The 16991-nt window shown below is 36.9% G+C and overlaps 1 pseudogene; it reads left to right on the plus strand.

Annotated features, from left to right (window-relative positions):
- Positions 1-7855, plus strand: part of LOC149175504 (uncharacterized) — a 129304-nt pseudogene extending 121449 nt beyond the window's left edge.
- The last annotated feature ends 9136 nt before the right edge of the window (positions 7856-16991 follow it).

Here is a 16991-nt window from a genome sequence, read left to right on the forward strand (position 1 = left end):
ATCTAGGACAAAAGATGGCCAAGGCTCTCTCTGCTTCCTCTTGCTTCCTTTTGATGTTCATGGTGTCCAATTGCAAGGCAAGGGTTTGCAGCATCTCACTTTTGAAATCTTCCAGCATATTTCCAATTTCACCCTTGATGGATGAGTTGGAAGATGATGTATTGGCCATAGGTTGACTACCCCTACCCTTTTTCCTAGTTGCCCTAGAATGGTTTCTAAAGATAGTCTTGATATCCTCATAGGGTAATTGGTAGATATCTCCTCCTACTAACAAATGTAATGTATCCAGAAGATCTTCCCTTACTCCTCTGAGCATGACCAACTTTAGTGACTTGGGGTCAAGTGTGCACTTGGCCCTTTTGTAACTAAGCTGGAATCTTTCTTCGTAGTCTTCTAAGGATTCATCCTGGCCCATGGTCATCCTGAAAATATCTTCTTTAGTATCCTTTAACCTACAGTAGTCCCTATATTTGTTGTTAAAAACCTGCTACATCTAAGCCCAAGTTGTGATTCTATCTCCAGGTAAACCCATGAACCAGCGTAATGTTGCATCCTTGAGGGTAGATGGAAACAATTTTAACTTTTTCTCATCATCTGTATAGTCATAGGTTCAGCACATAACAACAAACTCAAATAGGAAAGTGTCAAGATCCTCTGTGGTCAAGCCATGGAAATGAGCTAGAGCAGAGGGTCTTATATTCTTCATCTTAGTGTCCCCATTGGTTTCCCTGATGGGGAAGGCACCCTCAATTCTCTCTCTATTTCCTCTGTCATTTCAGTTTTCAGCCATTGGCTCAGTAGGAATGGGTTCCTCTTCTTCTTCTTCCCTTGTAGGTTCTTCAAATATGTTAGGTTGCTCACCTAAAGGTTCCTCCAGTTCACAGCCACCGAAGAAGAGAGAAGGTTGGTTGTTGGATGCAGTGGGGGTATTTGGCAAGAATTTCCCTAAATTGTCCCTATTCCTACGAGGCATGAAAGGAAATGTTTTTGGGTTGGTTTTTGTAAGATTTTTTTAAGCTGGAAAGTACTTTGCAGAAATGAAATTTTTGATTGAATGAAAACTACTGACAGAAAGAAAAGTTACTTGCTGAATTGAAATTCTACTTGCAGAATGGAAAGGAAAGCAGATAATGACAACTGAAAGAAAGGAAGCTACTAGATTACTTTTGTAGAAATAAACTAATGGAAGAAAATTGAAGACTAGAAATAGAAGAAAATAAAGCAGTAATCACATTCTACTCAGACACCTCCCCGGCAACGGTGCCAAAAAGTGATGAGCACCAGTATTGCAGCAAGGATGCTACAACTCCTAGGCTACCAGCTTTACTTATCAACCCGGGGTTTGTACAAATTTGGAGGTGATAGTGCTATATGCACAAGTAGAAGGGAAGGTCCTGTCTATTGTCACTGTTCGTTTGGCGAGAGACCCCAGTGGTTCCATGCCAGACTTCTATAGAGTCATAAGAAGCTTGGTTCTTTGATGGAAGAAGAGCAAATCTATTCCAAGAGAGCTACTCTACTGTAGTAATGAAGAAAACAACATGTAATTCTAAATCACACCATATCCTAACTAACCATTTAAATAGCTATGCTAAGTAGAATTGCTAAATTAACACTAACCTAATGTAGCTATCTAAGTTACAGAAATAAAGAGAATCAAACCAAAGTAATGTGTAAGAAAGGAAACTAAACTAAACCTATTTTCACTCTTTTTTGGTTTTTTTTGTAAGATCAAGCATGCAATTTAAGTGTTCTTGTAGATGTGACAGGTGAATGGAAGGTAGTTGAGGATGGCTAGAAGGTCTATGGAGTGGCAGCATTTAAATGATATGCATAACAAAGTTCAGGAAGGAGTCAAGCGAAAGAGCAATTGAAGATCGAAATCAGTGAAAGGAAGACATGATGAAGCAGCAATTCACAGGAACCATTGAATCAGTCGGGAATAGAATTAACAGGAGATTAGCGACAGAGATCTTATCGTAGGAGATTACGTGAATAGATGGATGAATAGGATGAACGGGAGATGAATGGCAAAGATCTTATCACAGGGGATTGAGTGAATATATGGACGAACAGGACTAACGGAAGATGGGCGATGGAGATCTTATCGCAGGGGATTAAGTGAATAGATGGACAAACAGGATTAATGGAAGATGAATGGAAAAGATCTTATTGTGGGAGGTTAAGTCAATAGATGGATGAACAGGATTAATGAGAGATGAATGGCGGAGATCTTATCGCGGGAGATGAAGTTAATAGATGGATGGATCACATCAAGTCACGTGACGACAGAAGGGTGGAAAACGTGCGGAGTGATGGAGCGGGTTTTCATAGGTGGTAAGAAGTTTCTTGCATGCCCTCAAAGCTGTAAGTAGAATTCCTAAATTTTACGCGATTAACCTAAGTGAGTGACACGTAGCACGAGAAAACCACTTTTCTCACGTGATCTCGGGTGGATATCGGTCGTGCAAGAATTTGTGCGAGATTGTGCAATAGTTGTTGGATCATGCGAGGCAGATCGACGGTGGAGATCGACCAAGATAGTTGGTGAGTGGGTGACGTGATAACCGTTGGATCAGGCGAGGCAGATCGACGGTGGAGATTCAGAGTGCCTAAAGTCAAACGTTGAAATGAATACACACGTAGTTGATGGTGATTGGCCAGGTTTGTTGTGGATCGGAGGGTAAGGAAATCTACAGACATAATCTGATTAAGACATGAGTTCTTAGCTTCCACATATATTATGCATGGAGAAAGTGTTGAAGGAGATGAGAATACGAGTGAGAGCTTATTATAGAAAGAGAGTGATGGAAAAAGATGACGATAAAATGAACCAAGTACTAAATCAAGACGACAAACTCCCAAAGCTCATGCAAGAACTAGAAATCTATGTTTTTGGGGTTGTTGAAGAGTCTCTTCCTCAAGTCATGGTCCCAGAGGGAGGAGGTGAGGCCGAGACACCTACTGACACCCTTATGGTGATATTTTTCTCCTTGCTAACTTGCTAATTGAAAGAAGGCACAAATGGAAGAAAGCTAAAACATAACCGATCTATGCTACACTTCTGTAATGGAAATGCAACTACTTAAGCAAATGAACAATTAAACCATGAATCTATGCACTACACTGCTATAATGGAAATGTAGCTATTTAAGCAAATGAATGATTAAACCATGAATCTACGCTAGAATACATGTAAAATAAAGAGGAGCCTTAGCTACTAGGGTTGGGCCCTAACCCAAGAGCTTCAGCCCTCTGAGTTAACTCAGTGCTGGCTCAAAACAAAACTCATTCTTATTATCAAAACAATGGATTACATCAAAAACTGTCACAAGTCTTGCAGCTTGAAAATAAAGTAGAGTTTTACAATCAAAATTCTGAATCCTACTGAGGTCCTAGGCCTCTCTACTTATACGATTGAAGTCTCCAACAAATTTCTTAAAATTAGGGAGGCTTGGCTCCCAAACTCGAGATAAACTGGTGCTTTGACTTTCACTTGCTCGGTTGCCTTATATTCCTCATGATTTGGCTATTTGCACTCCGAGCTGATGGAGGAATATTCGAATGGAGGGGTAGTAAATGAGGAGGATTTACCTCCTATAATTCCTCTCCCTTGTCCCATTCGAGTTTTGACCATGGTCTTTGCCAAAATTCCTTGCTTTTATCCTTTAATCCTGTGTTAAATGCATATTAGACCACAAAGAAAAATATCCAACTCTAATTCATCTCGTAAACAAAATATAATCAAAAGTATGCAATAAGTTGTGAGAATAGTTGGTTTGACTAATCTAGGAGGTGAATTAAGGCCCTAATTACCCAATGATGAGGCTCATCACTTTGCTCCCCAAAATGAGAAGTCTTCATCAAAATGTATGCCAAGTTGGGTTACACCCAAGATTTGTCTCCACCTTGTTTTCGACCTCTTGTTCACATTGTCTACAGTCGTCATTATGTTGCGATGGATTGTCGCTCTAAACCTAGCATCTCTCTCTTTCCCTTTGATTCTTACCTCCATACCACTAATGATCTTCTAGGGAATTATGATAAAGCTTCCTTAGTCGAAAACAATTTGTTAGACCATGTCCTATTTCCTGCACTCTGCTCTGATGTCTTCATGCATCCTAATGTGCGATTGGGTTCCCACACATCCCATAAAATAAAACCTGAATTTCGGCCACTAAAGCAGTCGACCTTGTTGATTTTGTGCAATTTACCTATCTTTGGCACCATAGGGGAAGTCATGTTTTCTACCAAATTTTTGATAAGAAGAGGATCCTTATGGTTGGATCAGGAATATCCAATCCATGTTCATGATATTCATAGGGTCATAGGAATTTATGCCTACATTTCGAAGTGGTGCAAGAAATCTGGTGACAACAACTTATAAGCAAAGTATGACACCCATCAAAAGGGTTGTGGAGCTATAATTGAATTGATTAAAAATGAGCCAGTTAATGTTTCCTACTATATCATTTCTGACAAAATTATGTGCCACTATACAAGAGGAGAATGCTCGCTTGATACTATATATGTCACGGAGGCATGTGTAAAAGGGGAACAACTCAATTGGCCTAGTTATCTGCTCAATGAGCTCTATCAAGCCTTTGAGGAGTCCATAATAGGTAAACTTACTTTATTTTTGGATATCTGGTCATTCCTCTCACCATGATGAAATGGTTCCCTCCAAAAGGTGGAGATCTTGCCCAAGTAGCTGATGATGAGCCACTAGCTGATGCCCATGCTCCCTAGTGAGCCGCTAAAGATCCCACAAAGAGATATTTCAACGATCATGCCTTCACGAAATGGTACACGAAGATGGTCGACATCACCTATAAATTTTCTAGAGTGTCTCTTCCATTGCTTGACTGGTATTCTCGTTAGATTTGGTTTGGTGTCAGCCACAGTAACACTTATGTCTGACTCATGATTGTCAATCCAACAACCTTTTTTGTGCATAAGCTTCCATTCTATTTGAATGAGACTACCTTCCACATAGATGTGCTTTCATGGCCAAGAATCATCGATATGTAGAAATGTGGTGAAGTTGTATATTCTTTTAATGGAATGCAACTGGCGAATTCTGGCCATGACACTCCATCATTGTCTAGAAAGCGCCCTATTGAATATGACTAAGACCTCTAGCTACTAATTAAGAAGGTCCAGGAGCATATTTCTTCTGTGTACATGACTTTGTCTAAGGTAGGATATTTAGTTAAAAAACCTATTTATGTTCATGTTGTTTCCCCTCTATATGTTGCACCGCCAGAAATTGTGGAAACACATCCCTTTTCCACCAACCCCAATGAACATTTTCCTCAGCAGTCACCCAAAAATCCCAAGCCCTCCACTTCTAGCTTGATTGACCTTACAGATGAGGGTGTTGTTGCTACAACCACTCAACCCGCAATCCCTATTACCAAAGAATGACCCCTGTCTTCTGATCGTTCCCCTAATTCATCGCCTAAGACCTCTAAGGAAACTATCTTTGATTGCCCTAACCCTAATACTGTTCTTGATGATATTTCTAAGATGGAAATTGAATCGATCCTAGTAAATCCCATCATTATACCTCCATCCACTGCACCTCGTGAAACTCAACTAGAGGAAGTCAACCTACCATTTGTTCCCGCATCTACTGTTCCTTCATCGCCACCTATTTTAGTGCTTTCTTTGGTTTCCAGGCAGCATTATATAGTTCCACTCTTTCTAGGGCATGTTATTGCAAGACTCCACCAAGATATTCATAAATAACATAACTAGGACCAAGAATCCTTAACACAAGGTTAGTAAAAAAAAATTGGTTTCCAGAGGACAACCTCTACAAGATAGATTCCCATTGTCAGACACCCTTTTAGCTAATGATCTCCATAATTGGTCCAATTCACATTTGTTTCAGTTCATTCAAGCCTCATCCACCCAACTTGTGGATTGTTTGGTCACTATTGAATCTAGGTACACATAATTTTCAGTCACATGTGAGCAACAACAAGAACACTTCACTTGAGTTACAAGCGAGCGAGATCAGTTGCAAGAGAAGAAAGAGCAATTATAATTGAATGTTTCTGATTTGAGTTCCAAATTTCAGACAGTGTGGCCCACCGTTTCTAAATTTGTTGCTAAGCCACCTGAAGACTTTGCTGCATGTGTCCCCTACCGAATGCTACAATTATGTTGAAATGACATGTCTTAAATTGGTTTCATTGAATAAATATTTTCAAGGAAATTTTACCAAACTTCACCAAGCATTCCCAGATCCTTATATCGAGTATCAAAAGAAAAATTCCCAAGAAATTGTTGCAACCTCATATGTGAAAGACACCCTCCAACAATTCATGAATGATTCTTAGTACATTTTCAGCCAGGCCTCGAACTACAGTAGTGTTATGGCCAAGAAAAATAAGCCTATGTACCCACTCCATGAGAATGTCAAGAAACTATTTGATTAGGAAATGAAAAATCCATATTTAGAACAACAAAAGCTCTTCTGGTGCAAGCAAATGCATTGGATTCTTAGATCGAAGAAGAATTGTAGGCTACTAAGAGAGTGCTTAGAGACCTTCATTCAATTGTACAAAGTCATTTTGTCACTCTCAGAGCTCTCAATTCCATTGCAGAAGGCCAACTCCAAGAGCTTCTTCAGTCCAAACTTGTTGAACTTAATGTCAAGGCTACAAATAAATATTTGGGAAAGTTCTCTGCCATTTTTCAAATATGGAACAACGTTATTTCTGCATACACTAGTTTCAAAGATGATGTTATGCAATATATGCTAGAGTTGGGTCCTTCGTTTGAAGGATAAATAGTAATATTGAAAGACACAATAACAAGTGAAGAATAATAACCACAACATGGATGAGATTTTCTAGCAAAAAATTGAATCCAGGGTGAGTCAATAGGTTGTAGTTAGGGCTTGTTGGGTCCTTCTTTTTTTGAAGATATTATTGGAAAAAAAATTGCAGAGTAGTTGCGGAGAAAAGATATGAGATTGTGCAAGCCTATGTGGATCTTTATTGTAATGATTTCCTGAATAATAAAGAAGGATTTGTGAGAATGATTTTTGTTACATGGTTTGATCAATGTGTGGCCCCTTTAAAAATTTTAACTATGGATATATGATTCTTTACTACTTAATCTATGAATGGATGATCTGTAAATACATATGGTTTCATTGGTTGGTAATATGTTTAAAATAAATAAATAATGCGATGGTAATATTTGTTTCTTTCCACTCATCTAGATCCATCTTATCATTCTATGTTTTGGCATGCCTCAAGTGAGATTCTCCTTTTCCCGAAATGAGTGAAAATATCAGTAATAAGCTATACTATATCGGTAGATTTAGTCGAAAACCTCAAGCAAAACCATGGGTCTATATATTCCAAACATTTCACCACTAGTAGTGTCTAACAACAATAGATGTAATGGCTCTAATAAAATATTGACTAATGGTGGATTTGGCGTAGAAGTCAGTGCATATTACCTTTATGTAAGGAAGTGATATATGTAAGGAGAACATGTCCTCCTATGTTGTGGACAATATAATTGGAGCTCCTTAAGAATTATGGATATATTCTTACTAATAATCCAAATGACAATATATATATTTATTTCAATGATGATATGTTGACTGTAAAACATTGGGACGGGAATCACTTTTAGTTGCAATGCGGTGAAAAACATTTATTGTATCATTACAACACTACCAAATATTCATAAGGAAAGTGGATACCTTACATTTTTAGGATTGCAAATATCCTTTGATAATGACATGATTGTAAATAAGTGGATTCTAGAAAGATGTGTAAACCTTATTACTAAGCTACCGACAACAATAGAGGAGGATGAATTACTATAGGAAATAATCAACATGTTCCTTGATGTTGATGGGTATCAATTCCTTCTTGATCTATTACGGGTTGTAGAAATGGGCAAACATGATGATAGTTGCATATCTATACACATTTTTCACAAATGGTCAAGGCTTTGCCCAAAAGAGGGAAATATAGTAATTAGTGAAATAATAATACTCTATAAGTCACATTGACACACAAATACATTGTTAATCCTCCTTAGATAAATGGAAGTTGGCCATCTGGTGGAGATCAAGATACCAGATAATTCTACAACATTGTATTTTACACTTGAATGATCAACTTGAACATATTTGTGAAGTTGGCCAACAACTCAAGACTAAGAGAAAGAAAAAATTAGTAGAGGAAAGATGGATTCTCCTTTCACAATTCCATATAGATGAAATTTAAAGTTTAATTTTCAAATTCAAGTGTTGTAGAGGATATTTTCCAGGTTGCAACTCCTCTTGTACCTAAGCACAAAGTCCCACACATACTAGAGAAAATGTAATTACAAGAACAATACTAGAGAGAAACAAGTCAACAACATTGGTTGGGATTTGTCACAAGATGAATCCATTTGGTTTCCCATGGTACTATGCCAACCAATTTGTGGAGTGTTGGTACTATTCCTAAGATTAATCTACTTGGTGGTGGGTGTAGTCACAAGAAAATGGACCTTCACTATAGAAAATGAACTTTGTGACCCTATTCATTGCCCCATGCAAGTCTGCATGACTTTGTAATAATATCAACAATAAGTACTCTAGGGTTTCTAATAACTATCTCTATTTTCCTCATAAATTATCTTCTATCATAGCATACATATTTCTCATCATAATATAAACAACTATATGAAGATTGTTTTGAGAATGTAATAGTCATTAGACATTAGAGAGTCATGAGTAAGTTCAAGAGGCATGATGGTAGGTGAAAGTTCACCTCACTCCTATAAATATACCCTCATGCCTCATTTGTAAGGGAATTTTAGCACTTGAGCTTGGTTACCAATTAGATAGTTGTTTTGTTCATAGGGAGCTAGAAGCACTCTACTTTTGGCAGATAAAGGGCGAGTTGTGGTGAGGCTAAGTTTTTTTCTTGAAGATGGAGCAAGCAACTTACATTCCACTACTAGGTTTTGATGGACCTGCTGGATATGTACCTAAATTCATGATATTAATAATAAGAATTTCTTTAATTATGGCATTGATTCTCGTGCAACTTCATAGCAGTTGTATTGGCTATATGGTATTTCCATTATGTTGGTATGTGTGCTTTCATACATGTGATATGTTTATGAACTAATTCGTAGTTGTTTCATGTGTGTTTTCTTTCAAATCATTTCTCTTTTATTCCATGTTAATGCTAGAAACTTATTTCGAAATAGTTTGTAATTAACCTCTAACACTTTCTTAATTGTATGTCTCGGATGGCTTTGGCTAATTTCATTCTTTCCCTCGCTCTAAAATCTATGCATTTTGATAGCCAAGAGTATAAGTATCATGGTGTATCATGGTGGACATCGGGTCGGTATACTGGATGGTGCTCCTATCCCAAACAATGTGAGGTATGATTGGGACTTTCCACTAGGGAGACCACCAAACTTTTGGCAGGACATTTTACCCCATCAACAAATTTGGCACTAAAAGGGAAACCAAATGACAAGATGAGAACATGGAACCTCTATCTTAACATCATATTTTCAAATGGATCCATCAAAAACATTTGTCTAGGATTGTTTTTCTAAAAGCGTGAATCTTCCAGTTCTCGTAGAAATAGTTCATTGCGTGTTGTATAACAATTTTGATGGTGAGGGCAAAACATTGGTGCTAAAACATACGCTTTCTTTCCTTCCATATTTTCATTCTAATGAGGTATATTTTTTAATATGTCGCTTACATTCTTTTCACCCTTATGCTTAAAGGTCACGTCGAGGAATGGTGTAAAACTTTACCAGCTACGTCTATCCATTATTTTAAGTAGTTTGTTAAGGAGCTTCATCAATATTTTGATAGGTATAATTATCAAAGTTTGTTTAAAAATATCAATGAACTTAGAATGAGGTTGGATGAATCATTGGAATATTTTTCTAGTAGATTTGTCCATATTTGTTATCAATTTCCTAAGAGACATGTGGATTGGATTTATTTGGATGAAAAAATTGGGTGATTGGTTCATCTCTCCTGGAAACAATTGGAATCTCAAAAAAATGTTGAAAATCAACCATCTCTTGATTCTAGTAATCCATAAGTCACAAATCAACTAGATCTTATCCCTATTTTGTTATGCCAACTCATGTGAATTGGGGAAAATGTTAGGTCCCTATAATACTAGTGATTACCCCATTACTATTGTAGTTGTATCCCTGATTAATATTGTTGTGCCCCTATTGTCCCATATTGTTATTATTGTGCCCCATAGAATCCCTCTATTGTTATTTTTGTGGCTTTATATTATTATTGTTATGTCGGTTGGGTTATATTGTGACTCCTTAGACTCCTATATATAGAAAGGAGGTTTTGTCATTTGAATCATCCAAGAATTGCTCATTTGTGTAATGTAAAGGAGGTTTCCCCCTCTAAGAGGCTGAATTCTAAGGCGTTCAACTATCTTTTCTATCTTTTTGTGAGTTGGTTTCATAACATTTGGTATCAGAGCTCTGGATTCTAGGGTTTCGCAGCTCCAAATAGGTCATCATGGAATTTTCGCTATAAATTTTTTTCTGCGATGTTTCAAAAGCTAAAAAAAAAACCCATTTGAGACGAAATCGCATTGAATCACGGGTCCAAATTTTAGATCTTTTTGCTCTATATTGGTGGAGATATGATCTGAGGAAGTTGGTCTTTTTGCAGACCCCTGAATTACATTCCAAACAGGTGACCTAGGGAAAATCATCATAACTTTCGCTCTGAGCATCGGATTGAAATTTCGTAAAAAGGAAAATAAAAAGGATGGATTTTAGTTTCTTCTATATATTTTTCAGAACCAAAGGTCGAAACAGTGACTTGTGGCACGTCGTACAAGTTCACTCTACTAAACTAGTCTATAATCAGGTCACTGTGGGAGATTTGGCATAACTCTTCCTTGGAGAATCCAATTTGGATCAGACTAGTGGCATCAGAAAGAGGACGCAGAGGGCTACCACAGGTTGCAAGTTTAGAACTGGATGATCTAAAATTATAGAGATACATCAGATTCAATATCAAGCTCCTACAAAGTGAAAAAAGGTGTGTAGTTTTTTTTAATTTTTGCATAAGCTTGGTTTGAAAAATTAGTTTGAAGGAATTCAAAGGGTGTAGTAAAGCATTATTATCGGTAATTGATGCCCCAAGGAAAGAAAATGCAAACACCTAGTAAGCAACCTGAAAGCTCTAGCATGACTCATGAAGAAGAGGAAGAAATGCAACATGATATATCAAAATTACGAGACCAAGTGCAACAAGTGTCACTTGCACAAAAAGGAACAGAATCTAAGATGGATGGTTTAAAGAAAGATGTAGAAGCTAAGATGGATGGTTTAAATAAAGGCGTAGAAGCTAAGATGGATTTTTTAAAGAAAGGCGTAGAAGCTAAGATGAATGATGTGGAAGCTAAGATGGACGATTTGAAGATAGATTTGAAGACAGATTTGAAGACAGGCATGGAAGATTTGAAGACAGATTTGAAGTCAGATTTAACAAAGTTTGTACAAGAAATTCTTACTAATGGTGAAATGGTAGTAAAAGAAACTCATGATGAGAACAAAAGAAATGTTAATCATGATTTCATGAACTCTAATGTTGGATCGAAGACCCACCATATTCCAAAAATCGATATGAGGAAGTTTGATGGAAAGGATCCCACAACATGGATATTACAGATGGAGCAATTTTTCGATCTCAATAATGTGAAAAACACACAAAAGGTACGTATTGCAACTTTATATTTGGAACCAAATATGTTTGTATGGTATGAATGGCTTTGCTCTCGTAAACAAATTATCACTTGGGCAATTTATTGACAACACATTATGAGGATACAAAAAGCAACACTTTTTTTAGCCAATTGATAAGTCTCAAACAAAAGGGTTTAATAATGGAGCACATTGAGGAGTTCCAAAAATTGAACATAAGGGTAAAAAATATTCCAGAGGAGCATAGGATTGATGTGTTCATAGGGACTTTAAAGGATAATATCCAACATGATTTTTGCCTTTGGGAACCTGATTCATTAGAGAAGGCATTCAAGTTAGCAAGAAAAATGGAAAGAAAAATTATGGCAACCAGGAAGCATACCACTCACAACTATAAATATGGAAGTGTCGTTGCCCCTAGTCTTCCACAACCTATAAGGTTGACACCACAACAATTGGAAGAAAAAAGAGCAAAAGGGATTTGTTACAGTTGTGATAGACAATACACTAAAGGTCATAAGTGTGCTGAGAAGAAATTATTCTACATAGATTGTGAAGAGGAAGAAGAAAAGGAGCAAGAAAGGTCAAAATAAGAGGATATACTCTAGGAACAAAGCCTAGATAAAGAAGAAATGAATACGACCATATCTTGTAATGCATTGGCTGGAATTACCACTCCTCAAACCATCAAGATAGAAGGACAAATCAAGAAGAAAAAAGTAATAGTGTTGATTGATTTAAGAAGTACCCACAATTTTATTCATTGTAAGATAGCAAAAGAATTGAATTGCTTCCTATATCCAGCACCAGAGTGTCAAGTGATGATTGCAAATAGAGGAATGATAAATTGCTCTAGAAAGTGCCATAATATCAAGCTATCCATGGGAGAATATGTATTGACTAGCCCAATGCTTTCCATTCCAATGGGAGGTGTTGATGTTGTACTAGGAGTCCAATGGCTACAATCCTTGGGTACAATAACTTTTAATTTTCAAGAAATTTTCATGAAATTTTCTACGGAAGGAAAGGAAGTTGAATTAGGGGTATTGCAGGGAAACTGGGAAAGATAATCAGCTCTAACGGTATGACAAAGCTTCTAAAAAACCAACAAAGATGTGTAATTGCACAATTATGTTCGCTAGATGTTTCCACATCGGAATCATCTATTTCTCCATATCTCCAAAAAGTCTTGGGCAATCATTCCAAGGTATTTGAGACTCCCAAAGGTCTCCCACCTATTCGTGATCATGATCATGCTATTCATCTGATTCCAGGAAGTGTTCCTCCAAACATCAGGCCGTACATATATCCCTATGCCCAAAAGAGTGAAATTGAACATATGGTTACAGAAATGCTAGAGGCTGGTATAATTCAACCTAGTCAAAGTTCTTTCTCTGCTCCAGTAGTATTGGTGCACAAGAAGGATGGATCATGGTGCATGTGTCGAGATTATAGGGAGCTCAACAAGCTCACTATTAAAGATAAGTTTCCCATTCCTGTCATTGATGAATTACTGGATGAATTGCATGGATCAATTTACTTCACCAAGTTGGATCTTTGTTCAGGATATCATCAAATTAGAATGAAGACTGAAGAAATTCCGAAAATAGCATTTAGAACTCATGAGAGTCATCATGAATTTTTGGTCATGCCTTTTGGCCTTACCAATGCACCTTCTACATTTCAAGGTTTGATGAATTCCATTTTCAAACCCTTCCTTAGAAAATTTGTGTTAGTATTTTTTGATGATATACTAATCTACAACAAGTCTTGGAAGGATCATGTTGAACATGTTGACAGGGTGCTACAACTATTGGAGGAGAAACAATTATATGCAAAAAGATCCAAATGTTTCTTTGGAGTACAGGAGGTAGAATATCTGGGTCATATTGTATCTCATGAAGGAGTTAAGGTAGACCCTAGCAAAATTAAAGCCATTGAGGAATGGAAAATCCCCACATCCATAAAGCATCTGCGAGCATTTCTCGGGTTGATAGGGTATTATCGCAAGTTTGTTAAGAATTATGGGAGAATAGCAGCACCTCTAACAACATTATTGAAGAAAGATGCATTTTCATGGACTCCAGAAGCAACAAAGGTCTTCGAACATCTTAAAGAGGCAATGTGCCAAGCACCGATCTTAGCTACACCGAACTTCACAAAAACCTTTATTGTGGAATGTGATGCTTCAGGAAATGGAATTGGTGCTGTTTTAATGCAAGATGAAAGACCCATTGCTTTTGAAAGTCGTCCAATCAAGGGAAAGTTTTTACACAAAGCTATTTATCAGAAGGAAATGTTGGCAATACTACATGCTCTTAAGAAATTTCGACCCTACCTAATGGGAAGACACTTCAAGGTAAAAATAGATCATGATAGCCTTAAATAATTTTTAGAACAAAGATTATCCTCTGAAGAGAAAAAAAAGTGGGTCACAAAGATGTTGGGTTATGACTTTGAAATCATCTACAAAAAAGGGAAGTAAAATGTGGTGGCAGATGCACTCTCAAGAAAGGATGAGGATGTGGAAGCATTGTTGTGCGCTATTTCTATTATCCAACCAGATTGGATAAACGAAGCAAGGGAGGAATGGAAGAATGACGAAGAAGTGTGGGAACTTATTCGAAAGTTACAACAAGATTCCAGTACATCTGATACATTTAGCTGGCAAAATGATTCATTATGGTACAAAGACCGCTTATAACCCTGTAAGAATTCTTGACTCAAACAAAAGATTCTTATGGAATTGCACACTTCTCCCTTAGGAGGGCACTCAGGATTTTTAAAAACTTACCACAGGGTTAAGAAGGAATTTTTTTGGGATGGCCTTAAATCGGATATTCAAAAGTTTGTGGCAGAATGTTTGGTTTTCCAACAAAATAAAGTGGAAAAAATTAAGACCTCACATCTATTACAACCTTTATCCATTCCAAGCCAATGTTGGGAGGAGGTTTCAATGGATTTTATCACAGGTTTACCCAAGTCTGAGGGAAAGAGTTTCATCATGGTGGTAGTTGACAGACTTACCAAGTATGCACACTTTTGTGCATTATCACATCCATGTAAAGCCAGTACAGTTTCTACTGCTATGGAAACAATTCCAAAGCTACATGGAAATCCAAAGATTATTGTAAGTGACAGAGATCCCATTTTCACTGGAAATTTTTGGACAGAATTATTTTCTTGTCTTGGTACTCAGTTAGCTCATAGCTCATCTTATCATCCTCAATCTGATGGGCAAACTGAGATAGTAAACAAATGTTTGGAAGGATATCTTCGTTGCTTTGTATCTGATAAACAGACACAATAGGTCAAATGGTTTCCTATGGCTAAATGGTGGTATAACACTTCCTTCCATAAAACAACAAAAATGACCCCATTTATGGCACTTTATGGATATCAGCCACCATCCATCACATCATATTTAAGAGAAAATTCTAAGGTTCAAGCAGTGGAACATCACATCGAACATCAACAACAAGTCCTCCAACTCTTAAAGGATAACCTCGTGTTGGCATAGAATAGAATGAAACAATAGGTAGATCAACATCGCAGCGAAAGAAGTTTTGATGTAGGTGATTGGGTATTCCTACGGCTACAACCATATAAACAAATGTCCTTCAAGCAAGCTAAGAAGGATAATAAATTATCACCAAAGTATTATGGTCCATACAAAGTGTTGCAAAATATTGGTACGATGGCATACAAATTGGAGCTCCTTGCAGCTTCTCTAGTGCACCCAGTTTTCCATGTTTCATGTTTAAAGAAGGTTATAGGCGACAAGCTCCCAGTTAAAACAATATTGCTAGAACTTGACGAGGAAGGAAAAATTATATTGGAACTGGAAGCAGTCACAGAAACAAGAACTCGACAGCTACGAAATCGATCAATTTCGGACTATCTCATCAAGTAGAAGAACTTATCCGCTGAAGATTCCACATGGGAGGATGTGAATTTTATACAGAAGCATCCAAAACTACTCAAGCGTTAAGGACAACACTTTTTTGAAGGAGAGGGGCATGTTAGGTCCCTATAATACTAGTGATTACCCCATTACTATTGTATTTGTATCCCTTATTAATATTGTTGTGCCCCTATTGTCCCCATATTGTTATTATTGTGCCCCATAGAATCCCTCTATTGTTATATTTGTGGCTTTATATTATTATTGTTAGGTGGGTTGGGTTATATTGTGACTCCTTAGACTCCTTTATATAGAAAGGAGGTTTTGTCATTTGAATCATCCAAGAATTGTTCATTTGTGTAATGTAAAGGAGGTTTCCCCCTCGAAGAGGCTGAATTCTAAGGCGTTCAACTATCTTTTCTATCTTTTTGTGAGCTGGTTTCATAACAGAAAATATCAAGCCCCAGGGGAGGAAATTTCCACTTGTAAGATCCCTTATCCTCCCTACTTCATTACCTAATGAAATTTCAGTTATCAATAATTTAGGTAATAAGGGAAAATTACAGGAAAAGGAGTAGATTTATCTTATGGTACAGGCCGTTATAAATTTCTTAGAAGTAGGAAAACCTGGAAATAAAATTTATAAACCACCTTTTCTTGTTGATGAGATCCAACTTGATGCCATTGAATGTCTTCTAGAATCTATTCATGAATATCCTCATAATATGATCCTATCTTCACCTTCTTGCAATAACCAAGTAGCTCTCTCAGATAATACTAAATTCTCAATCAATCCCATGGAGCATAATACAGATGCTAATATGTTAGTGAATAACTGAAATATTGAATCAGATTTGGTTGAAAGTGATGTTTCTTCAAGTGATTCTTAGAATTCTCTTTCATCCATGAATCATAACTCCTTGTATCCTGATCTACTTGATGAATTTGCTACACCAACATCTTCTTCAAATGCTCTTGATTCTCATTATTTTGGGTCAGGTAACAAATAGGTACAAGGTAGTAATGTGTTACATCTAGAAGAAGGAAATAATGAAAATGCATCTCATATCTCTTCTAATTCTGAAATCCTTACAGGTTAAGATGCTCATTCATGAAAACCATTATATTAATGCCTCTCCACTCATGGTCAATCGAAAGTCTCATGTTTTGAATTATTTTTTAATGAAATCAAAATACTTAATCGAACCAATCACTCTAGAAATCATCATCCTGTTGATAATGAATTTGCTAATATAGGTGATGATGGATGTCGATGTCCATATTTTGATTAGTGGATTTCTTAAGAAGATGTAGGTGTCAAAAACTTAGATCTAGAATCTGATTT

This window comes from Pinus tabuliformis, chromosome 4_1 (assembly GCF_031772625.1).
Source record: "Pinus tabuliformis cultivar Carrire ecotype Pingquan chromosome 4_1, CPIR1, whole genome shotgun sequence".
Taxonomy (NCBI): Eukaryota; Viridiplantae; Streptophyta; class Pinopsida; order Pinales; family Pinaceae; genus Pinus; species Pinus tabuliformis.